The sequence below is a fragment of the Anolis carolinensis genome, chromosome 4, assembly GCF_035594765.1.
Source record: "Anolis carolinensis isolate JA03-04 chromosome 4, rAnoCar3.1.pri, whole genome shotgun sequence".
NCBI classification, from domain to species: Eukaryota; Metazoa; Chordata; class Lepidosauria; order Squamata; family Dactyloidae; genus Anolis; species Anolis carolinensis.
In genome coordinates, this window is record NC_085844.1 from 8,711,919 (window position 1) to 8,738,065 (window position 26,147).

Consider the following 26,147-nt stretch of genomic DNA (forward strand, 5'->3'; position numbering starts at 1 on the left):
AGAGCTAAGGCAATCAATGGAAGAAGGCAAAGAAAGGGACATTTAAATCCAATATCGCGTGACATCAGACTCTCCAAACACAGGGGCTACTGTGAAGATATGTCCGCTTCTTTAATTAGCTCCCAATTAAGGGATATTTGGTTTATGAATATATATATAGAGAGAGAGCAGGCATGCAACCAATTTTTTTTAAAAGGAAATTGATGCTCAGCAGAAGAAATTAAAATCCCACTGTTGATGTGCCTGAAGGCATAAGCAAGATACCATAAGTAACCTTCTAGTGTAGATGGAGCCTGAGGCTGCTTCTACACAGCCACATAATCCAGATGTGTTTTCGATGTGGATGTGCACTGCAGCATGCATTAAAGGTGTGTGTTTTTTAGCCATCCCTACCCCGCTTTTATAATCCACATCATTCTAGATTTTACAGCATGTGTAGATGGGGCCCCAATGAACAAAGATCCCAAATGGTTCAGGACCTTGGATAGCTCCAATAAATTATCAACTAAAGGCTGCCATGGATTTACTACCATTGATTTAGTAGGAGCTGTGTGTGTTTCTGCTGGTTTATTGCCAGCTGAAACCTGTGCATAGGTATACATAATGTATATTGTACTTTTAAGAAAGCATAAAGCTTGGAGAGCCAGCTCCTGTTGTAGATTAACCCAGCTGAAAGCCATATTTTGGTTTTCAATCAGATAAAAGAAGTCGCACACACTTATGTAGGTATTGCTGTGCTTAACCAATAAGTTAATCATTATCATCTTGCGTTGAGGGTAGAGAAGACATTTGGGTCTTGCGCAATATGTTTAGCAGATGGCCATAAGGGCCACTTGTGGTTTTCATACCTTGTGCTTTAAAAAAGGTGGAAGACCTTCACTTACAAAGCTTAAAGGCCATTCTTATCTTTTAGATTCATCAGATTACCTTCTGAATTGAAAATGGAAATTATGCTGCTGTGTATAAACGCACAGCTTCTGGAGCGCAATTAAGAGTAAATGGAATTCCACGCTTGGAAATTATGCTTCTATTTTAGGAAGAGTCATAGCTCTATTGTATGCGCCTATGTTTTTCATGCAAAAGAGCCCATAATGAATGTAAAAAAAAATATTGCAAGTAGATTTCCCAATGAAACTAGAAGTTTATCTTTTAGGAATGTTTGATGTAGAGTTCTTTAAGGACTCCAATACAGATAAATTGTTTACTTTTTTATAATGATGGCTAGAATGGTCTTTGCAAAACTTTGGAAACAAGAACTAATCCCTACAAAGATACAATGGCTAGATAAAATAATGGAAATAAAGAACAAGGATAAATTGACTTTTTTGTTAAAGCAGAACAATGCAAAGGGAATGAAAATGACAGACTGGACAAGTTTTGAGGACTATATAAACAAGAATAAACAAGTGATATGAGGATAATATGATTATAAAACGGAGGAAATGATTATACGATCTGGAATATTTTTTTTCGAGACTCATAGGAACATGGGATTTTATCCAGAGTTCCCACAAAGGGCAAAAGGAAGATGAACAGAAGTCAACCAATCTTTTTTTTTTCTTTTTTAAATTATTATTATTGTACTTTATGTACACTTGTTACCCTACCCTATATATTTCTCTCTTTTTTTCTCCTCCTAACTATATACACCTATTTCCTATCTTTTCACACACACACCATCCTATAAACAAACTTGTTCTCACAGTTTCACTGTAAATATCACATGAAACTTGAATAAAAATTATTTTTTAAGAAAGAAAAAAAAGAGCTCAGCTTCCATCTTTGGCATCTACAATGTTTGGGATGATTCCAGAATATGCAGCTCTGCCAAATGCACAGCATAAATTGCAATAAAATAAAATATATAAAAGCATATGTCTATATGTAATCTTTTTTCCCAAAATGTTAAACAATATAGAGAGGGGTGCCACCTCTTTTTTTAAATTCGTATTCCTCTGCAAGGTTTCCAGGAGACGCATTTATGAGCTCATAGTTTGAAACTATTATGACATGCACTAAAACACAAATCAGTCTGTTGAGCTAAAACATAGCAGATAGACACAGAGATGATGACACTTTTGGACAAAAGCAGAGACGATCCCAAACACAGACCACATTCTTTTTTCATCAGGCATTTAAAAGCATCCTTGTAAAAATTACCGGTTGTTAGGAATTGTGGGAGTTGAAGTCCAAAACACCTGGACATCCAAAGTTTGCCCATGCATGCTCTATGAGATATTCATTGAAAAACTATAGCAAAATTTGCTGCAGGATATCCTACAAAAACAAAGTTTTTGCAGTTTAGTAAACATTTTCCATATTTTTATGATAGAACCAATTAGGAAATGACATTTATAACCCAGGAACAAAAATTGTGTTACATAGTGTTATGGATAAGGCTACATTCAACCTGAAGTTCCACCATATCCCTCCTTGCTGGCCTTTCCTATTCTAAGGGTACATCTACACTGCAGAATTAATGCAGTTTGACACTGTTGCAGCTCAGCAAGATGCTGGGGATTTCTCAGAAGGTGGGGGGATGATGGGAGTGATGGGTTTCCTATTGAGGAGTCTGTGTGTGATCAGGGTGAATAGCAGGCTTTAGATCAGAGAGAAATGCAGACAGAAGATGTTTTGGATTCCAATGCTCATTCCTTAGCAACACCGGAGAAAAGGGAAAGTGGTGAAAGGTCTAGTTATTTTGGGAATCCGCCTTCAGCTGATGCAGCTAATGGGGAGTTTTCCCGCGATATCAGATTAGGTCTTCACACAGAGGGAGTGAAGGATAGATTAATTAGGTGCTCAGAGAGGCTCCATGGGAAGTCTTTGAAATTCAGATGTCAAAGATATGATCTCATAGCTCCTTGGTCGGGTTTGGGCTTAAATTGAGTGATGCTTACTTGGTGCCTCAGAGCAGACAACTTTGCCAAAAACCTTAGGTTCCAGTCAGAATCATAGAATCATAGAACAATAGAGTTGGAAGAGACATCATGGTTTGGCTCTCAAGTCCATGTTTCAAGTTTCCTGTGTTTGCCTATGTTCCTGAAGGTGTTTTGCCTTGGGAAAAGTTCTGCTTTCATGTTTATGGATTTATGTCTGTGATCTTGACTTCATGATTTTATGTACCTTGCCATTTTTGGACTATTGCTCTTCTGTATTTTGACTACTGCTATTTTATAGCTCCTTTTCTACTGCTCTTTTGGAAAATGCCCATTTTTCTTTTTGTACATGCTTTTCCTAATAAACTGCTGTAATTAGTACTACTGGACTCTGTTGTGGTGCTGGGTGAAAGGCTGTTTCAAGGCTAGAGTGCAACAGACACCATGACTCAGTGCTATCAAAGCCTGACAGTTGTTGTTTTGCAAAGACTTCTCTGTACAAGGAGTGTCAGTGCCTCACCAAACTACAATTCCCAGGATCCCATAGTATTGAGCTGCAATTACAAAAGTAGTATCAAAGTGCATTAATTTTAAAAGATGCATTTTAAAAGTTCAACTCGTTTATTCTCTGGAAGGCTTTCTCTGGTCCATTGATCGTTTTAGCGGCCCTTTTCTGCACAAGAATTGGGCCCTTGTGTTCTTTTTTCTAAAGGTCAGCTTGACATTCGTTTGCTGAGGTTTTGTTAGGATTGTCATACTCTCTCTCTCTCTCTTACTTACTTATTAACCCCTTTAATCAGAAGGGAATCAGCTTAAATTAACTTTAGACAAATGTATAGATTACTTACATCCAGTAGTTACAAAGTTTCTCCATTTTATTTCCTTGCAGGAGATCAAGACAGGCAGGAGGATCAAACTGAAGCCCTCAGAGCAGGTAAGAATAGTAGGAAGTCGCCCACTCTCCAGAACGGCATATTTTATTTTATTCAAAATGATTACTTCTTGAATGATTACTTATTGTCCCCCTGCGGGTAGCCGTAGACATAGATTACATTGAAAATGTAAAATACACTGAAATGGGTGCAATCAGTGAGATAAATTCTTCGCCGCAGATGAAATAAGGCCTGCCATAAAAATATAACAAGAAATGAAAAATTGCAAGCACATGTTGAGTATCTCTTCTCTGAAATCCATAATGTCCCAATGTTATGGCATCCTTGGATCTGTAGTTTGGGAAAGCACCAGAACTCTTTGGAAGAGAAAGCCTTGTAAAACTACAACTCTCATGATTCCATAGCTCTGACCTATTGCAGCTAATGTAGTGTCGCGCTGCATTCATTCTACAGTGAAGATGAACTCAAAGCCTCTCAATAAATGGCATGAATTGACCTCCAATGACTCTTAATAAGCAGTCCCCTTAATACAGGAATAGCTTGCCAAGTTATTGTAACGCCAGTCATATGCCAGATGGCCTAGTTCTGTATTTGCATAAAACGGGAATAAAAAAGTCTCCTGACATCTTTAACACTAACCAAGTCCAATTGATTCAGTGTAATAAACTGACTAGTTTTGAAGGTGCCAGAAGAATTTATCCTCTCAGCTTTACAATGAATCAAAATATCATGCCATATATTTCAAAATTCCTGTATTATAGGGAGGTCACTCCATTCTCCAAGGGAGCAAGGTATAGTCTTCTGGACAGAGAAAAATCCTTGTGCATGCTCATGCTTCATGCCATTAGTTTAGGCACATGTGTCCTAAGCACATATATTCAGGCACAGCATTAAGCATAAGTAGGTATACTTATATACAGTGGAACCTCTACTTAAGAGCATCATAACTTAGGAGTATTTTGAGTTAAGAGCTGCTGCTTGGCCTGGTTTTGCTTTGACATACAAGCAGCATTTTGAGTTAAGAGCGAGTGCCAGAGGGAGCACTAGCACGAGAGTACAGAGATTCGGGCTTCAAGGGAGCAGCCTCCGTGCCTCGTGCCACCATGCCTCTTGGCCTCATGCCTCCATGCTTTTCTTCACTTTGGGAGATTGCTGTCTGCTTTTCTCTTGTCTGCTTTGAGGAACTTTTGGTTAGATTATCTTGTGTGGTTTTTATTCCTTCTATGTTTGGCTTCATGAAGAGGGGGAGAGAGCAAGAGAGGGAGGGAGACTGGAATGAGTAAAGGATCCTTCTGCCTCTTCAATTTGTGCTTGGTGCTTCCTTGCCACAACTTTGTGCTTCTGCCATTTTAAAGTTGATCTTTCTTTGTTTATTGTTCCATGTGAATGTGCATTTATACATTGTTTATTATTTATAAAGTACATTTTTATTTTAAAACATGTAACAAAAAATGGGGGGATTGGGGGGCTGGAACAGATGAATAGCATTTCAATGGGAAAATTCACTTTGAGATAAGAATGTTTTGAGTTAAGAGCTCAGTCACGGAAGGAATCAAACTTTTAAGTCAAGGTATCACTGTATTTGCTTTTATACCTACATATTCTATACCTAGGTTTAGTTGGAATTCAAAATGGGGGCTCTCATCAAAAAATCAAATGACTAGGGATTTTATGACCTGTAGAGGGCAAAATGGAATTTCAGCCTGATAATCATGTCTGTTGTTGGTAGTTATCTCACCATGCCATGTATGTATTGATGGCAGTTTGCGTTCCCTCTGTGATTTTGTGGCACTCTATTCATTAATGAGTTAAGTCTCCCAGAGCCACTGTTTTGTTTTTGTTTTTTACTTACTTAAGTTCAATAGTTCCCTTCCGCTTCTGTCCCAATATGCCAGCAGCCATATAGCATCAGTGGGCACAATTCTCTTTCCATTTCCCCTTTGCAATTCCAAAGCAGAGCGCATTCCTTTTTTCCCCAATTTCTTTACAGCTATTTTGCAATGTGTATTGCTGTAATTGCAAAATTGCAATAATGAGAAAAAAAATTAAAAACCCAAAAGACACTCTAGGTAGGGCATAGGGCAGGAAGGCAAAGTTATGGAGGCAAAAGAGAGTTCATGGGACTATAGATTTCCAAAGCGTTGCCATCACACTTTTGCAGAAAGGTGCGCTATTGAATGGTCTAAAACCAGTATGTTTCTGTTTCCTACACGAATGCAATTACAGTGATGAGATAGCAGGCTGGTGTGATAAAGTCCTTGGAGTTGTATGGGAAATTATAAAGGACCTAGATTGGATTCTCAATTGAAAAGATATATAGTTGAATACCAAAGTCGGGACCATCTATGTCATAATAATTCAGATTTCTATGTCGAATTGTGAACATTGCAGGGTAAAATAAGAGGAGAGATAGAGAATCACTTTATTTGAAATGTGGTGATAAATGAGATTCCTACAGATAACATATTCTGGCCAAAGGCAAAATGAATGAATCTAAGAGCAAATCAATCCCACACTCACTGTAGAAATCAAAATAACTGAACTGATGCTATTGTACTTTGGACATGTTAGGAAACAACATGACTTAGTAGAAAATATGATAATGTTTTGTGAAGTTGGAAAAAAGGGGGAAAAGACTGATTATAGATGGATTGACTTGGGGGCATCTACATTGTAGAATTAATGCAGTTTGGCACCACCATGGCTTAATATTGTGGAATCATGGAAGTTATAGTTTTACAAGGTCAGCCTTTAGCCTTCTCTCCCTGGTGCCTCACCAAACTACAAATCTCACAACTCCATAGCATTAAGTCATGTCTGTTAAAGTGGTGTCAAACTGCAATAACTCTACAGTGTAGATGCATCCATTGCCCACCACTTAAACCATTTGGGGTTGTTGTGTGTTTTCCGGGCTGTATGGCCATGTTCCAGAAGTATTCCCTCCTGATGTTTCGCCCACATCTATGGCAGGCATCCTCAGAGGTTGTGAGATATATCTCATATACCTCACAACCTATCATATACCTCACAATGTCAGGAGAGAACATGGCCATACAGCCCGGAAAACACACAACAATCCTGTGATTCCGGCCATGAAAGCCTTCAACAACACTTAAACCATTGCACCACACTGCCTCTCTTGCAAGATCTTTGCAGGACAATTAATAACAAACTGGGAAATAGGGTTCACATTCATAGGGCTATGTCAAAATCAGTATGACGGCCATTAACAACAACATACACACACGGAACACGAGTTACAATTGAAATGAAAAAAAGTTGCATCACGTCTGACATGTGGGGAAATAAAATTGCTTTGGCAGTTGAATCCAGCCCACAGACTGGCCGTCCTCTTAAATACTTACGAAGATATTTGATCTGACCCATCCCACAAAGACAGAGATGGGATTCATGTCAACTTGCCTTCCATTCGAAACGGATTATGGGTGTAGCGTGAAATTGAAATTCTGTAGACACCCTCAGGTGACTCAGGCCCAGATCAGAAAGCTTCAGGGGAGGAGAGTTTTCTCAAGCTGTGGCTGGATTTTAGCCATGGCTAAAACTTTGTATAAATCTAAGTACAGTTTGATGCCCATCACTAGACTCATTTTGCCTGGAGGCTCCCCAGCCTGGTTGATTCCGGCCTGGACAGAGTCATAAGATGGAAGATAATTACAAAACCAACTTATTACCATGAAGTCTGTGGAGCTGCAGTGTTTTCTAGCTCCAGGGAAAACCTTTCTGCATCAATTTTATCTGTCAAAGAACACCTGCTCCTCTGACCACAGAAGCAAAAAGTTGCCAAAGGAACACAAACAGATGTGCCACAAATCTGCAAGGCTTGACTGTGATGTAGTGCTGAGAAGACTTTAAAGGCTCATCTAAACTGGAAAATTATTGCAGTTTGACACCACTTTAACTGCCATGGCTCAATGATATGGTATCTCAGGATCTGTAGTTTGGTGAGGCAGTGACACTCTTCGGCAGAGAAGGCTAAAGTCTTACTACATAGCATTGAGCCATGGTCACTCAAGTCTCAAAGTGCATTAAACCTGCAGTGTAGATGTTTCCTTACTCCCTTCCTCGCCATATCATTGGGAAAATTCCACAACATTTCAGAATCTCCTTCCTAAGGTCTATCACATTTTAGAGATACATGTAAAGTAGAAGATCATGAAACTGGACATAAAATGAAGGCAAGGTTTCCTTGGTGCACTGCTTCAATATAATGCCAGCATATCTTTTGCCATCAACTTTATGGGTAATGAAAATAGTAAGTTGTTGTCTCCTTCTCTGGAGGTTTTTAAGCAGAGGCCTGATGGCTTGGATTGTGTATTCTTGCATGGCAAAAGCGGGTTGGACTTAATGGTCTTTGGAGTCTCTTCCAACCCTATGATTCTATGAATAAAGATGTTATTGCACGTTGGAAGCAACCCAGCATTATAGAAGGACTATCATCTTTAGTGCCATCTTTGTCCTATCACACAACACCTTGTACATCCCGCTGCCAGTCTGCCCCCTCCTTATGATGATGCTGTGCCACACTATTGATTGCGAAACCCATCAACAGCCGCCAATCCCACAACGTACCTATCACCTACCTTGTGTGATGGTGATTGTCAGAAGCGTCGACTCTCAAATACCAGCAGAGTGTTAGTCAACACTCTGAGATCAAGTGTTTAGTCCAACAGGGAGGCAAACATTAATGGGACAACACAACAGAGACAACAAATGTCCATTTCAGGGTGGTATGCCAGAGAGTCCAGAGTACAAAGTTGAAATCAGAATCCATAAGCCAAGGTCCAAGGGTGAGTCCAGAGTTCAGGAACACAAGATAGCAAGAGACCTGGGTGGTAGCTTATAGAACGGACGTTGCAGCCAGCGACAAGACACCACCTCTGAGCAGCTTAAATACTAAATACATAGGTGTTATCCCTTGTTGGCTCTCTTAGCTAATCTCAAGGACCTGTGCAGCCGAGACCTCTTTTTTTCCAGGTCCACAAAAGCAGGTCTTCTTCAGCCTGCTGTTTTTGTTTGTTTGTTTGTTTGTTTTTTAAGTACAGCGCAACAAGAGTGTAGGGCTATGAAACTATATCGAAGTGTGGGATCACAGATTGGTGAATTTGCTCAGTTGCATAAATTGAGAGAAATGCAATAACACAGAGGCTTATGATAGTATGTAGTCGCTTTCGGAGATTGCTTGACTTCCATGGAATACCAGCTTCATGTAACTAAGAGCTAGATGGATGCATCTACACCAGGCATGGGCAAACGTCAGCCCTCCAGGTGTTTTGGATTTCAAGTACCACAATTTCTAACAGCCTCAGGCCCTTTCCTTTTCCCCCTCAGCCGCTTAAGTGGCAGAGGGGGAAAAGGAAAGGGCCTGAGGCTGTTTTGAATTGTGGTACTTGAAGTACAAAACATCTGGAGAGCCAAGGTTTGCCCAAGCTTGATCTACACTGTAGAACTGTAGCAGTTTGACACCACTGACTGCTGTTGCTCAAGGCTACAGAATCCTGAGAGTTGTAGTTTTACAAGGTCTTGAGCCTCCTCTGCCAACAAAATGCAGGTGCTTCACCAAACTACAGCTCCCATGATTCCATATCATTGAGCCATGACAGTTAAAGTGGTGTCAAGCTGCATTATTTCTACAGCGCAGATGCATTGTCTACCTGACAGAAGATCATTCTGGGCTTCACCACGAAGCTCGCTGGGGTGTTACATTTGGAATTTTATATGCACAACTGCTTTTAATGCAGATGAGAACATTGCAGAAGATGCCAATAACCTTATTTTTTGCATATTTAAGGAGAATGTCAGTTCCGTACTGGCGTTTGGCAACAAAAGCCCTGTTAGGAAGATGTGGATGCATTGCAAATGTCAAGGACAGAACGCCACAAGATTCAAAGTAACAGAGTTTATTAGATTACAGAACTCAAAAAAGCCCGTAAAAACACAAGGGCCAGGCAGTTTTTGCCTTTAGGAGCAAAAAGGGACAAAAGTAAATGTTCAAAAGATAAACCGGATTAAACCGGAGTTTAATCCGGGTAAAAACAAACTGCTTGCTTCAGCCTAGGTTTTAACAGAACGAAAGCCAAGGAACAAAAGATACAAAGAATGCAACTAATTGGCAGCAGATTCCTCTCTGCTGCCAGCACTGTGCTTAGAGTAACTTGCGTCGCTCCCACACACACACAGTAGACAGGATCTCCAACACGAGCAATTCAGCCAAGGATTGTAGAAGTAGAGTAGACCAGTTCCGTTCCGTAGATCAAAGCCAGAAGCAGACGTTTGTAGTTTTTCCAAGTCCAAGAAGGGGGGAAGACAAGCCGTGGTCAGTTCAGTCCGGGTTCTCAAAGCAGGAGATGGCGTCCGTCAGAAAGACGACGGAAGGTCAAGCTAATAAGAGTAAGCACAGGTTTGCACAAACAAATGCCCACACAATCCCTCCCGCCGTCTGACCTTGGATTCCAATCAACTTACGTCTCAGCACAGGAAAGCACACAAGTCTTCAGGGAAGCGTCCCACACACACACGGATCCCAAGCGTTTGCCCAGATTACCTTGCCCGACGCAATTTGCAATTGCTCCCAAGCCCCATTTTATGCCAGTTACAAATCTTCATCACTGTCAGCTGTCCTCCTTAACCCGGGCGTTTCCTCATCACTTTCCTCGTCAGAGCTGGAACACCTCTGACTACGCCCAACAGCATCTCCAGCTGTGGATCCCGTCCCATCCCTCCAGCTAAGCCATGGGTCTAATCCTGAAGGTCCCCATTCATCTTCTGTCCCATCATGGCCAGTGGCACCCAATTCCTCCCTTACCCGAGTCCAATCCATCTCATCCTCCTCTGAGCTAACCAGCCCCTCCTCCATTCTCTCCGTAAACCCTTCGAAAGATTCTTCGTCGGATGGTGCTGCAAATATGTCTCGCAGTCTTTTTCTCTCTCGCTCCTCGAGAGTATCTGACTCTCGAGGAGTCTTACGCCCACGTCTGTCAGTAACAGAGCCATGAGGCTCAATCATAACACTATCCCCTCTCACAAAGGCCTCCTCCCCCGATGGCGGAGAAGTGGCAGTGATACCCTCCGCTATAGCACCACGACGACTAGAGGTATCAAGTTTCAACAGCGAACGATGAAAGACCGGATGGACCTTTAAACTAGACGGTAAACGCAAACGAAACGCAACGGAAGAAATTTTTTTAACGATAGGAAAGGGACCCAAATACCGAGGCGCAAACTTTCCCCCAGCCTGTTTAATATGTTTGGAAGATAACCACACCAAATCCCCTTCTTCCAACTCCTCCCCTGCCTGCCTGTGGCGGTCAGCCTGAGTCTTCTGCGTTGCCTTAGCTTCCAGCAGTAAGCGACGGGCAACATCATGCAATGCAGCCATTTCCGTAGAGCGGTACACAGGGTCCGAAGAGACCACATTGGTCGACGGCGCCACACCTCCCCGTGGGTGAAAACCATAAGTTAGCTCAAACGGCGTATGCTGACTAGATGTGTGCACCGCATTGTTGTAAGCAAATTCCGCCACCGGTAGCCACTTCACCCAAGCCGTGGGTTGATCTAAACAAAAACAACGCAGATATTGCTCTAAGAGCCCATTAACCCGTTCCGACTGTCCATCCGTTTGCGGATGAAAGGCTGAAGAAACGTTTAACTTAGTCCCCAAGCACTCATGGAAATGTTTCCAAAAGCGTGACACAAATTGCGGAGCCCTATCTGAAATAATCACCTCGGGTGCTCCGTGCAAACGATAGATGTGCTTAGTAAATAGTAAGGCCAACGTAGGGGCCGCCGGAATGGTTGAACAAGGAATAAAATGAGCCAGTTTACTAAATAAATCCACCACCACCCAAATACAAGTATAACCCCCAGACTTAGGCAAATCTGAAATGAAATCCATGGAAATGATTTGCCATGGCCTGTCCGGAACAGGTAAAGACGACAACAACCCTCTAGGGCGCCCAACAGGCGTCTTACTCTGCTGGCAAACGGCGCAGCTGTCACAAAAGCGCAGAATGTCTTGCCGCATCTTTGGCCACCAATAGCTCCTGGTAATGAGCTGCACGGTCTTGAATCTGCCAAAGTGCCCAGCCATGGGTTCGTCATGGTGGGCTCTAATCACCTCCAACCTGAGGGCCCCCACTGGTACGTAGACCTGCCCCCTGCGTACCAATACTCCGTCTTGATCTTGTAGATGCGGCAGTATGGTACGGTTACCTGCTGAGAGCAACATCAGTTGCTCCTGTGTCCACACATCATCCCTCTGAGCCGCAAGGATCTGGTCATGTAACCCGAGCTCATTATCTACAACACACAGAGAGGCAGTAGGCAAGATGGTCTGACATACAACCTGCTCATTGGTCTTAAACTCCGGCTTGCGGGATAAAGCATCGGCCCGCAAGTTTGCCTTCCCCTCTACGAACTGCACCTTGAAGTTAAACCTGGAGAAAAACAAAGCCCATCGGATTTGACGCTGGTTTAACTTCTTTGCTGTTTGCAAGTGCTCTAAGTTCTTGTGATCAGATCTGACCACGATCTGGTGCCGTGCCCCTTCAAGCCAGTGCCGCCACACCTCAAACGCCACCTTAATCGCCAACAACTCCTTCTCCCATATGGTATAGTTCTGCTCGAAGGGTGTTAGTTGCCGTGAGTAAAATCCACAGGGACGCAAGGTCCCTGAGGAATCCTTCTGAGACAATACAGCCCCCAACGCGTAGCTAGAAGCGTCCGCTTCTACCACGAACGGTTTGTCAACATCAGGATGGGTTAGTATATTGTCCGATTGAAAACTAGACTTAAGTTGTAGAAACGCCTCGTGAGCTTCCCGCCCCCACACAAATGGCTGTTTCTTGCGCAGAAGCTGCGTCAAAGGTACCGTGAGCTTTGCAAAATTCGGAATAAACTCCCGGTAGTAATTAGCAAAACCTAAGAACCTTTGTACATCCTTCTTAGTTTTCAGCTCCTGCCATGAGTTGACGGCGTCAACCTTATGTGGGTCCATTTTAAGTTCCCTACCTGACACTACATGACCTAGGAACTCCACTTCAGGCACATGAAAGACGCATTTGGAAGCCTTGGCGAAAAGCCCATTAGCCCGCAGTCGGTGCAGAACCTGCTTGACATGTTGACGATGTTCTTTCTCGTCCTTAGAAAAAATCAAGATATCATCCAAATAAATCACTAAAAATTGGTCAATTAGGTCCCTGAACACATCGTTCATGAACCTCTGGAAGACCGCAGGAGCATTACAAAGCCCAAAAGGCATGACTCGGAACTCGTGGCATCCGAAACACGTGTTAAATGCCGTCTTCCATTCATCCCCTTCCCGTATACGGATTAAGTTATAGGCCCCCCGCAGGTCAAGCTTGGTAAAGACCTTAGCCCCTTGCACCCTTGATAACAGTTCCGAGATTAAAGGGAGCGGGTACCTATCCCGAATGGTGTATTTGTTTAGGATCCGATAGTCGCAGACCAGCCTAAGTTCCCCAGTCTTTTTGGCTACAAAGAATACTGGTGCCGCAGTTGGAGAGCTAGATGGGCGAATAAACCCCTTGGCTAAATTTTCATCTAAAAACTCCCGCAAAGCTTGCCTTTCCGGTACAGTCAAGGCGTACAGCCTCCCTGCTGGCAGTTTCGCACCTTCTGCCAACTTGATGGCGCAATCATATGGCCTGTGCGGTGGTAATTTGTCCGCTTCTCTTTTACAAAATACATCAGAGAACTCCCCATACTCAGCAGGCACTCCCTCCATATCAGCATGAGTAACGTTTAGAGTGCAACAATCCTGCCTCTTTAAGATCACTTTACGTGTTGCCCAATCCACTTGTGGGTTTACTACAGCTAGCCAATCCATCCCCAGGATCACATCATATCTAGGCAAGCTCGTAATATCCCACACAAACGTTCCCGTTACTCCCTGCACCTCCCACGTTACTGCTGAGGTTTCCTGGTTAACCACCCCAGTCTCCAGCAGTCTCCCATCTGCTCCCTCCACCCACACGTCGCATGCCTTGCGCACTCTAGGAATGCCATGCTTCTTAGCAAACTCAATATCTACATAGGAGACTGTAGCTCCTGAGTCCAGCAGTGCCAGAGTAGAAACAAGTTCCCTTCCCCCAACAGATAATGTAATGGGTACGAAAACATGCTTCCTCCCCTCAGTTGACTGCTTGAGGAGCCCTAGTGCGTTGGACTCACGTCGCACTAGGGCTGGCCTTTTCCCGAAAGCTGGGAAGGTTTCACATTACAGTTTTTGGCAAAATGCCCAGCATTCCCACAGTACAAACACAAGCCCAGCTGCCTCCTACGGCTCTTTTCCTCTGTAGACAGTTTTTTAAAGACCCCAAGCTCCATGGGCTCTTCCCCCATCACCACAGGTGCCCTGGTTACATGCATGGGTGGCGCACACATTGCTTTTGAGTGTTTACGAGCCTCGAACCTTGCGTCTAAACGCAGCACCTTAGCTACTAAGGCGTCCCAGCTTTCAGCCGGCTCCAAGCGTGCTAATTCATCCTGGAGCATATCACTTAACCCGGCAGTAAATAAAAGCATGAATGCATTTTCCCCCCAATCCAGCTGGTGGCGATACAGGTTAAACTTATTTAAGTAATCCAAAACAGTCCCCTTTCCCTGTTTCAACCGATACAGAGCCCACCCAGCGTTCTCCGTGCGGAGAGGATCCCCAAAAGTATCAGTTAACAACTTTTTGAAATTATGCAAATTGTCCTTGACTGGGTCATTTCCCAAAATTAAATTAGTGGCCCATTGTCCTGCGGGACCGGTCAACAAACTCAAAATAAAAGCCACCTTACTAGTGTCAGTAGGAAAAGCATGAGCACTGAGCTGAGAAAAATAAAGCTCCACTTGTGCCAAAAAGGTTGGCAACTTGCACCTGGTTCCGTCAAAGCGTTCAGGAGTCAAAACATGTCCTTTCACAGCAAAAGCTGTTTGGCTTACGGTAAAGGCCGTTTGCAATTGGTCTACTTTGGCTCTTAACTCATCCATCGTCTTCCTGACGGGTTTATTGCTGCAATAAACTTTTTATGGGCGTCGGGCAATCTGTCAAGGACAGAACGCCACAAGATTCAAAGTAACAGAGTTTATTAGATTACAGAACTCAAAAAAGCCCGTAAAAACACAAGGGCCAGGCAGTTTTTGCCTTTAGGAGCAAAAAGGGACAAAAGTAAATGTTCAAAAGATAAACCGGATTAAACCGGAGTTTAATCCGGGTAAAAACAAACTGCTTGCTTCAGCCTAGGTTTTAACAGAACGAAAGCCAAGGAACAAAAGATACAAAGAATGCAACTAATTGGCAGCAGATTCCTCTCTGCTGCCAGCACTGTGCTTAGAGTAACTTGCGTCGCTCCCACACACACACAGTAGACAGGATCTCCAACACGAGCAATTCAGCCAAGGATTGTAGAAGTAGAGTAGACCAGTTCCGTTCCGTAGATCAAAGCCAGAAGCAGACGTTTGTAGTTTTTCCAAGTCCAAGAAGGGGGGAAGACAAGCCGTGGTCAGTTCAGTCCGGGTTCTCAAAGCAGGAGATGGCGTCCGTCAGAAAGACGACGGAAGGTCAAGCTAATAAGAGTAAGCACAGGTTTGCACAAACAAATGCCCACACAATCCCTCCCGCCGTCTGACCTTGGATTCCAATCAACTTACGTCTCAGCACAGGAAAGCACACAAGTCTTCAGGGAAGCGTCCCACACACACACGGATCCCAAGCGTTTGCCCAGATTACCTTGCCCGACGCAATTTGCAATTGCTCCCAAGCCCCATTTTATGCCAGTTACAAATCTTCATCACTGTCAGCTGTCCTCCTTAACCCGGGCGTTTCCTCATCACTTTCCTCGTCAGAGCTGGAACACCTCTGACTACGCCCAACAGCATCTCCAGCTGTGGATCCCGTCCCATCCCTCCAGCTAAGCCATGGGTCTAATCCTGAAGGTCCCCATTCATCTTCTGTCCCATCATGGCCAGTGGCACCCAATTCCTCCCTTACCCGAGTCCAATCCATCTCATCCTCCTCTGAGCTAACCAGCCCCTCCTCCATTCTCTCCGTAAACCCTTCGAAAGATTCTTCGTCGGATGGTGCTGCAAATATGTCTCGCAGTCTTTTTCTCTCTCGCTCCTCGAGAGTATCTGACTCTCGAGGAGTCTTACGCCCACGTCTGTCAGTAACAGAGCCATGAGGCTCAATCATAACAGCAAACATATATTCCTGCTTCTTTCCTGCAGCTATGAATTGTGTTTTTCTTGCATGACTTGGTAGGCGTCACCTGTTCTGTTACTGGGGCACATGACAGCCCTTTGCACGGCAAGAACAGTGTGCTTTTAGTTCTTACAAATAGTGAGGATCCCTTTGGTTTTCTTCTATTATTCCTTCATTGAGACTCAGGACTGTGGATTTGCACTGTTTAATGTAGAGTAAGTGGGAATATCATTGCATTGAACCATATAAATTGTGCACTATCAGCACTCAGCAAACAAGATAAGCAGAGGCCAGGTATTATGTCAACTCTCAGGTTAATTGAAGGAACTATATTCAGTGCCAGAGTTCAAAGAGGGAGTTTTTCAAGGAAGAATAGAGGGACGTGCCCCAGATCACACACAAAGCAAGTGTTAGTGCTGACTAATAGTAGCGAGTGACCTCACGCATTGCATAGGAAGAAGGTTTTCCAGATGGACAATGCATCGCTGTCTTGCATTTCATTTGCTTTCTGGCTGGCTATGGTTCAATGCTATGGGATCATAAGGACTGTAGTTTGGTGAGGCGCCAGCACGCTTTGGCAGAGAAGGATAAAGGCCTTGTAAAACTAAAAATCCCAGGATTTCCTAGCACTGTGACCATTGTACCAATGTACCCAAAGTCCAATGAAAGGGATTTTGTATCATAAGGATGTTTCCAGATGGAGGCTGCAGCCCTTAACAATCCTTGGTGGCTTTTATGAAAGGAATCCGCTCTGGGTTTTAGTCTGAACTTTTGAGGAGGAATCCAGTTGGCTGGCGAATCCCAGCAAAGGCCCTTGCAGAAAGACAAGGATAATTATCTGCTCCTGAATAAACAGCTCGAGTGGCGAAGCATGCAGAACAGGAGTCTATACAAGCAAATGCGATGCCTAACCTCCGGCTCCTTCGCTGTGTAAGCAACAGCTGGAAAAACAGACTTTCTGGGTGTTTATAATATGAGCCGAGGCTGTAAGAAGTCACTGAAACAACTCTCTGCTTCTTGAGCGACTTCGCAATTCTTTCCTGCTTCAAAACCAATAACTGTTCCAAGTGTTGAAATAGTTCCCTTAAAGTTCAGACTAAAACCCAAAGTAGATATCATGAGGACCAGTGGTCTGTCCAGTACCACTACCAGTCAGAAGGCGTTATGTAGCTGTTTATTTTATGAGTATCCCTGCCAAAGTGCTGGCGCTTCGGGAAACTACACATCCCATGCTCCCATAGTCATGACAGTTCAAAGTGATGTCAAACTGCATTTATTCCAGAGTGTAAATTAGATGCATCCAGTCATGGGAGAGTAACACCTTGGCTATCTGTCGGGGGTGCTTTGAATGCGATTTTCCTGCTTCTTGGCAGGGGGTTGGATTGGATGGCCCGTGAAGTCTCTTCCAACTCTATGAGTCTATGATTCTAAGGCTGGACCTAAATTCCCATATATAATGCAGTTTGGAACTGTGTCATATGTCCAGTGTAAACCCATATAAAACTGCATCATCATAATATTCAAACAGCTCGACACCCAAAGACAGAACAGCTGGACACAATGTTCAAACATGGAAGGTTTAACCATATAATGAACATCTTTGTATCTGTGGAGTGTCAGAGGTAGAAGACATCACACATGTACTGTTTAGCTGTAACTTGTATAAGAAAGAGAGAAACCAATATCCTGGATCATACATTATATAAAAGACACAATGGGATCCTTACATTAAAACTACCAGAATGCTAAAATAATATACACAATGGCCCTTTTTTATATAAAGCAACTCAGCTGAGAACTGCATATTTGGGGTCAATTGTAAGGGTGATGCAGATATTGGATCTGGATCTTGACCCCTGGTTAACAACTTGTTTATTTTAACTTTGGTTGTAATGTGGGTTGTATGCTGTATGAGTATGTGTCAAATGTGTTTTTCGTGTTTTGATACTGTTGATGGGCTGATAGGGTTTTTCATCTCCTTTTGATCGCTGTTGTCATGTGTGTTTTATTGATTTGCTTTCATGTTTAGTTAAGATAAATTGTTATTTTAATTATCCGTATTTAATTTATTGTGTATTTGTATTTTCACTGTGTATTGTACAGCATTGAATGGGTACTATTTATGTTGTAAGCCATCCCGGTTCCCCAAGGGGAGATAGGACTGTATATAAATAAAGTTGACTTGGCCTAATCAATAAAACCAACTAACTGCATCATATGAGGCTATACTTTTTTTTCTCGTGTCAGAAGCGACTTGAGAATATACTGCAAGTCGCTTCTGGTGTGAAAAAATTGACCATCTACAGAGACGTTGCTCAGGATGTGTTACCATCCTGCTGGGAGGCTAGAGCTGACAGCTCACCCCGGCTCATGAATTCGAACCGCCAACCTTCAGGTCAGCAACCCAGCCTTCAGGTCAGCAGTTCAGCCGGCACAAGGGTTTAACCCATCGAGGCTCCTTGGGCTACACTGTTGATATAATACAGTTCCAAACTACTAGCCTTAAATAGATGGGTGGGGAATGATTAAATAGTCCTATGTGTTTTTGCACAGATGAAAAACACCTGTTAAGACATCCTAGGCAGTTCAGTCCAAAACAAAGCATGTAGAAACAAGTTCAAAGGTGTGCTTTTGTTTTTGTTTGATCTGCCAAGTAGGGAGGTTATTTTTGAAGGACTGAAAACACCAACATCTTAATGTATAGGCAAAAAACAAAACAAAACACAGTGTAGATCAGACATGGGCCAAGTTCGGCCTTCCCTCCAGGTGTTTTGGACTACAACTCCCGCAATTCGCAACAACCTACCCAAGCCTGTAGCCAAGGGGGCGGTTTAGGAGTCCAAACCACCCCAAAAATCTTTTAGGTAAAAAAAAACTTGGTTTAGTCATGAATTTTAACTGGTAGACCAAATTTCAATGCCAAATCTATGAGGAGTTCCTCACGAACTTCAAGCATGGTCTTGACCAAATTTTGACCATTCACACGATTATTACGTAACTTTCTACCAATTTACACTGCAATAGCATCAACAGCTGGCATAGTGGAAGCGATCAAGTACACACAGCCAGCAAAGGGGATTTGACCTGGATTGCAGGTGAAAACTGAGGAAACTGTGGAAATTGAGGTCTCTACCACTGGTGCATATAATCCAAGCCCTGCCAAAGAAACCATGGAACAGGAGCAAAGAGGAGAAGCTGTGTCATTCTTAGACCTTGGACTTTATATGAACAAGACCGTTTTACCAAGTAAATGCTCAATTAGTGCAAAATCCACAGACTCCACTGCCAGGATATGTTTCCTGTGGGAAAGAAGAGGCATCTCAGATTTCAACCCAGGTGGTTCAGCGGATTTCCCTGGTTTGCCTACTCATTTCATGTACAAGGTGCACTCTATAAGTACGGTGTGACGTTTGGAGGAGAAGTTGGTGGTAAAGGTGGTCATCAGAAGCTTGGTGCATTGGTGGCTAAACCATCTATGCGATGGAGAGATGCAATACAAGACACCAAAAATAGAGTACCACCAGAACAAATCATGCCTGGCTGAAAATTTTGTGCTAATTACACCTTGATGTAACCCATCATCATAGAATCATAGTTAGAAGAGACCTCCTGGGCCATCCAGTCCAACCCCTGCAAAGAATCAGGAAAAGCACAATCAAAGCACCCTGACAGATCTGTTTAAAAGCCTCCAAACAAGGAGCCTCCATCACACTCCAGGGCAGAGAGTTCCACTGTTGCACAGTTTTCACAGTTGGGAAGTTCTTCCTGATGTTCAGGTGGAATCTCCTTTCCTGTAGTTTGAAGCCATTATCCGCGTCCTAGTCTCCAGGGCAGAAGAAACCAAGCCTGCTCCCTCCTCCCCATGACTTCCCTTCACGTATTTATACATGGCTATCATGCCTCCTCTCAGCCTTCTCTTCTGCAGGCTAAACATGCCCAGCTCTTTACGCTGCTCCTCATAGGGCTTGTTCTCCAGACCCTTGATCCTTTGAGTTGCCCTCCTCTGGACACATTCCAGCTTGTCAAAATCTCCTTTCCATTGAGGTGCCCAGAATTGGACACATGTGATTCCAGGTGTGGAAGAATAGAGAGGTAGCAAGACTTCCCTGAATCTAGACACTAGACTCCCATTCATGCAGGCCAAAATCCCGCTGGCTTTTTTTTTTTTTTTTTGCCATCGCATCACACTGTTTGCTCATGTTTATCTTGTTCCCCACGAGCCCGGCATCATACCCCATTTTGTATCGTTGCATTTCATTTTTCCTGCCTAAGTGGAGTACAGTATCTTGCATTTGTCCCTGTTGAACTTAATTTTGTTAATTTCGGCCAATCTCTAATCTGTTTTGAATTCTGCTCCTGTCTTCTGGAGTATTAGCTACCCCCTCCCCCCCCCCAAAAAAAATTTGGTCCCATCTGCAAACTTGAAGATCGTGCCTTCTAGCCCATCATCTAAATCAGTCAAGATCCTGAACAAAACCGGGCCCAGGACAGAACCCTGCTGATGGCACTCTACTCGCCACTTCTTTCCAGGATGAAGAGGAAGCATTGAGGGAGAACCACACATTGGGTTCATTCACTTAACCAATTACAGATCATGAGAAAGGAAAGAAGAAGAAAGCAGAAGAAAACAGAAATAAATTTCTGCCAACTGTGGAAACTATTGTCCTTTGTGGCCGACAAGACCTGGCTTAAAGAGAGAGCAATGATTCAGGACCTATTACAGTAGAGTAGGGGTCCCCAAACTAAGGCCCGGGGGCCAGATGCGGCCCTCCAAGATCATATACCTGGCCCCCGGCCTCATTTATAATATATTTTATATTAGTTTTAATCATATAATACTAATAATAATACTACATAATAAAATTAATTATATGTTATATATTACATACCCTGTTTTCCCCTAAAATAAGACATCCCCAGAAAATAAGACCTAGTAGAGGTTTTGCTGAATTAATAAATATAAGGCCTCCCCCAAAAGTAAGACACGGTATAATACAGTATAGTGGTATAGTTCAATATAGTAATATATAATGCTAATAGTGTGCTATGCTAATAATATATTGTATGTACATACATCTGCTCTTGAGTTCCCTTCGGGGTGAGAAGGGTAGGATCTAAATGTAGTAAATGAATAAATAAATAATTTTAGACTTAGGCTGACCAAGAGTCTGGAATGACTTGAGGACACACAAGAACAATAATCCTAATTAACCTGACTATCTCATTTGCCAGAATCAGACCCACACTTCCTAGTGAAAGCCTGATAGGTTTATGTTGGTTAAAATTGTTTTCATTTTTAAATATTGTATTGTTCTTTCATTGTTATTGTTGTTTTGCACTACAAATAAGATATGTGCAGTGTGCATAGGAATTTGTTCATTTTTTTTCCAAATGATAATTTGGCCCCTCAACAGTCTGAAGGATTGTGGACCGGCCCTTTGTTTTAAAAGTTTGAGGACCCCTGCAGTAGTCTCGCTTATCCAACATAAATGGGCCAGCAGAACGTTGGATAAGCGAAAATGCTGGATAATAAGGAGGGATTAAGGAAAAGCCTATTAAACATCAAATTATGTCATGATTTTACAAATTAAGCACCAAAATGTCATGTTTTACAATAAATTGACAGAAAAAGCAGTTCAATACACGGTAATGTTATGAAGTAATTCCTGTATTTACGAACTTAGCTCCAAAATATCACGATGTATTGAAAACATTGACTACAAAAATGTGTTGGATAATCCAGAATGTTGGATAAGCGAGTGTTGGATAAGTGAGACTCTACTGTATTATTATTGAGTCAGTTTGTTACCAGCAAGAGCTGGCTGCACCTGCTTCTGCTTTATAGCCCTGAGTCCCTCACAGCTGCATGTCTGGCAGCTATTCTAGCTGAACGACGTCTCTGCTCTGTTTCCTTTCGCCTCTCCTGAAAAGTGGTTACTTGCAAAATCTCCTCTGCAGATTCCAACTCGCCCTCAGATTCTTGAACACTTTCTTTCTCCCCTTCCGCTTCTGAAAAAGAGGAATCCCTAGCATACATGGATGGTAAAAAAAAAACATCAAAAACATCCGTCCTTGCAGACGGCCAATTCTCTCATACCAGAAGCAACTTGCAGTTTCTCAAGTTGTTCCTGACACACACACAAAAAACACCTTAACCAATTACAATTACAACAAGACCTGGCTTAAAGAGCGAGCAATGATTCAGGGCCTATTACCTGTGAAGAGCCTTTGCACGATGATGGTCATTTCAGGGCCTTGCTGAGATCTCATGCCAGATCAGGAGACACTGGCCTCAAGAGTTTCAAACCCTTCCGATTAGACCTGGAGAGCGAGCCTAAGTTGGCCCATGGCTGGTGTGGATGCAAACTCGGGCCCTTCAGGTGTTTTGGACTTCAACTCCCAGCATTCCTCACAGCCTCGGGCCCTTTCCTTTTCCCCCTCAGCCGCTTAAGCGGCTGAGGGGGAAAAGGAAAGGGCCCGAGGCTGTGAGGAATGCTGGGAGTTGAAGTCCAAAACACCTGGAGGGCCCGAGTTTGCTCATGCCTGGGATCCAAGATGCAGCCAATCAGCGCGCGGGAAGGGGCACAGCCTTGCCTCCGATTGGCCCGCGACCCTCCCACCTCCTTTTCCACCTTCGTTTCCCCCGCCCCTCCCCTTGTTTTGCATATTCATGAGGCGGGCGGGCGCGAGGGAGGGGCGGAAGCGGAAGCGTTTCCTCGGAGACGGTTCCCGAGGAGCTGAGAGAGAGAGAGAGTGGGGAGGCTATATAAAGCGCCCGCTGGCCGCCCGCTCGGCACTCCGTCGCTCGCCGCCTCAGAGGGACGCACCGTGTGGCCGGCTCAGCGACCTCCAAGGCGGAGCTCGACCGCCCTCCGAGCCTCGTCCCCAGCGGAGGAGCAGGAGGAGGAGCAACAGCAGCAGCGCGGTCCCTGAGGAGGAGCAGGTACCGGCCGAGAACGCGAGCGAAAGAGAGCGAGAGAGAGCGTGGGAGGGAGGGATGAAGAGGCCTGAGGCCGAAGGAACGCCAACGGTTGAGGAACCTCCGCTTGACGCGCCTCATGAACACGCACCTTTGCACGTCGGAACGGCGGGGAAAGATGCGTGTCGCGTGTCAGGTGCCTCCTGGACCCTGGCTTTTTATTATGACTTATTATTATCATTATTATTTATATATTATGTTATCATAATACATGGCGCTAAATACCTCTCAACAGAGGCAGGAAGCAGCCAGGCTTTGAAGCTGCAAGGCCATTCAGTGCTAATCAAGCTGGCCAACTGCAGCATTTATTTATTTATTTACATCACTTTTACCCCGCCTTTCTCTCCGAGGAGACTCAAAGCGGCTTACGATAAATAGGCAAAAGTTCAATCCCTAAAAACAATGTAAAAACAACAATTCATATAAAACAATCTACAAAACAACAGTTCATATAAAACAGATACCATTACAAAATAAAGTTACATTATATAAAATTTTAAGAATGTCCAAGATTAAAATCCATTCACATTTTTGCCTTAAGCAGACAAGAGTTCTTTCTCCCATCCTGGGCATTATTCCACAGATATATGAACCCCACTTGCCTAGTTTCCAACACTTCACAACCTCTGAGGATGCTGGCCATAGATGTGGGGCGAAATGTCAGGAGAGAATGCTTCTAGAACATACTGTCTGGAAAACTCACAGCAGCCCATATTCGGTGTGGGTGAAACTGCATTAAGGCTAGAATCATAGAGTTGGAAGAGACCTCGTGGGCCATCCAGTCCAACCCCCAGCCAAGAAGCAGCAAAACCACATTCAGAGCCCCCCCCCCCCCCCCCCCCCACAGATGGCCATCCAGCCTCTGTTTAAAAGCCTCCAAAGAAAGCTTCCACCACTCTCTGGAGAATGTTAACAATGATCATTTATTATTATGTTTATGTTTGTTTATATTCCACTTCATCTCTCCTACAGGAGACTCTAAAGCGGGTTATGATATATATATAGTGGCATATTAATATTGTACAGTATAATATAATAATTGTATATTACATGTAGTATGTATTACTAATATTGCCATATTATAGCAGTATAATTCAATATAATAATACAGTAGAGTCTCACTTATCCAAGGTTCTGGATAATCCAAGCCATTTTTGTAGCCAATGTTTTCAATATATCGTGATATTTTGATGCTAAATTCGTAAATACAGTAATTACAACATAACATTACTGTGTATTGAACTACTTTTTCTGTCAAATTTGTTGTATAACATGATGTTTTGGTGCTTAATCTGTAAAATCCTAATTTGATGTTTAATAGGCTTTTCCTTAATCCCTCCTTATTATCCATATTATCCAAGATATTCGCTTATCCAAGCTTCTGCTGGCCCGTTTAGCTTGGATAAGTGAGACTCTACTGTATGTGTGTGTGTGTATATATATATATATATATATATATAGAGGTAATGAAATTTCTGCCTAGGATAAAACAACAAAACTATACATTCCAGAAACACTAAACTTGGCAGCACAACCCCTCATCCATGCCTCCACATTCATACAACAAAAAAGAAAAGAAGTATAAAGTCCTAATTAGAGGGAGAGGAATAATTGTTTTTATCCATTTGCTGCCAGTTAGAAGGCTAAGCTCCATCCACTTGGTCTCCTAGCAACCCACTCAGCCCAGGGGACAAGCAGAGTTAGGCCTCACTTAGGCCTCTTCCACACTGCCTATGAAATACAGATTATCTGATTTTAACTGGATTATATGGCAGTGTAGACTCAAGGCCCTTCCACACAGCTATATAACCCATTTATAATGGACTTAATGTCAGGGGAAAACCTTTATCCTTTACCTAACTACCACCAATTTCTCAATACTTTATTTCCTATACTTCGCCACAGCAACGCGTGGCCGGGCACAGGTAGTTATTTATATATTATGTTATCATAATAGATGGCCCTAAATACCTCCCAACAGAGGCAGGAATCAGCCAGGCTTTGAAGCTGCAAGGCCATTCAGTGCTAATCAAGCTGGCCATTTGCAACATTCACATTTGCCTTAAGCAGATAAGAGGTCTTTCTCCCATCCTGGGCATTATTCCACAGACATATGAACCCCACTTGCCTAGTTTCCAACACCTCACAACCTCTGAGGATGCTGGCCATAGATGTGGGGTGAAATGTCAGGAGAGAATGCTTCTAGAACATAACCATACTGCCTGGAAAACTCACAGCAGCCCATATTCGGTGTGTGTCAAACTGCATTAAGGCTAAAATAATAGAATCGTAGAGTTGGAAGAAACCTCATGGGCCATCCAGTCCAACCCCCCGCCTAGAAGCAGGAAAATCTCATTCAAAGCACCCCAACAGATGGCCATCCAGCCTATGCTTAAAAGCCTCCAAAATAAAATATTAAATATACTATTGATAATATATAATGATCTACTGTTTTATTTATGTATATTTGTATATTTTAAGTTGTAATGTTTTTGATTGTGAGAGATAAAGCAGCATATAAAAGTGTTACCACACAATTTAAAAATATACAAATGTTATTGTTATTTTTTACTTCTATGAGACTGAATGAGACTTTATTTCTATCCCACCCTACCTCCCCAGTGAGGACTCAGGGTGGCTTACAATATATAAAAAGGCAAACATTCAGTGCCATATAAAAACACAAAATAACATAAGCCAGAAGATAGTGTGAGGTGCAGTGGGTTAAACCCTTGTGCCGGCCGGACTGCTGACCTGAAGATTGACAGATTGAATCCGCGAGATGAGGTGCGCTCCCGTCTGTCGGCTCTAGCTTGCGGGGACATGAGAGAAGCCTCCCAGCAGGATGGTAACACATCAGGACATCTCCTGGCCAACATCTCTATAGATGGCCAATTCTCTCACACCAGAAGAGACTTGCAATATGTTCTCAAGTCGCTTCTGACACGATTAAAAAAAAAAACAAGAGATAAAGCCCAATTTACATTTACACAAGCAACAAAGACAATCAGAGAATTGAACACAGAAGGAGACTCAAGGTGAAAGTAGCAGGACTACACAATATAAAATATATAAATATTTTGTTTATTTATACCCTGCTTTATCTCTTCCGAAGGATAATCTAAAGCAGCTTATGTTAAAAGTATCACTGCACAATTTAAAATATGCAC

General features: G+C 43.1%; 1 protein-coding gene across 5 annotated transcripts in view; it reads left to right on the plus strand.

Moving 5' to 3' along the window:
• The window catches only part of slc45a4 (solute carrier family 45 member 4), a 168,789-nt gene that overhangs the window by 26,080 nt on the left and 116,562 nt on the right, over positions 1–26,147 (plus strand). For 3 of the 5 annotated variants that reach the window (XM_016992781.2, XM_062979961.1, XM_062979960.1), the window contains exon 3: positions 3,769–3,813. The gene's annotated coding sequence lies outside the window, so the exon portion shown is untranslated. Of the gene's footprint in view, positions 1–3,768; positions 3,814–22,699; positions 22,942–26,147 lie in introns of those variants that run through there. The other 2 variants (XM_008108298.3, XM_008108301.3) reach the window with 1 other exon arrangement.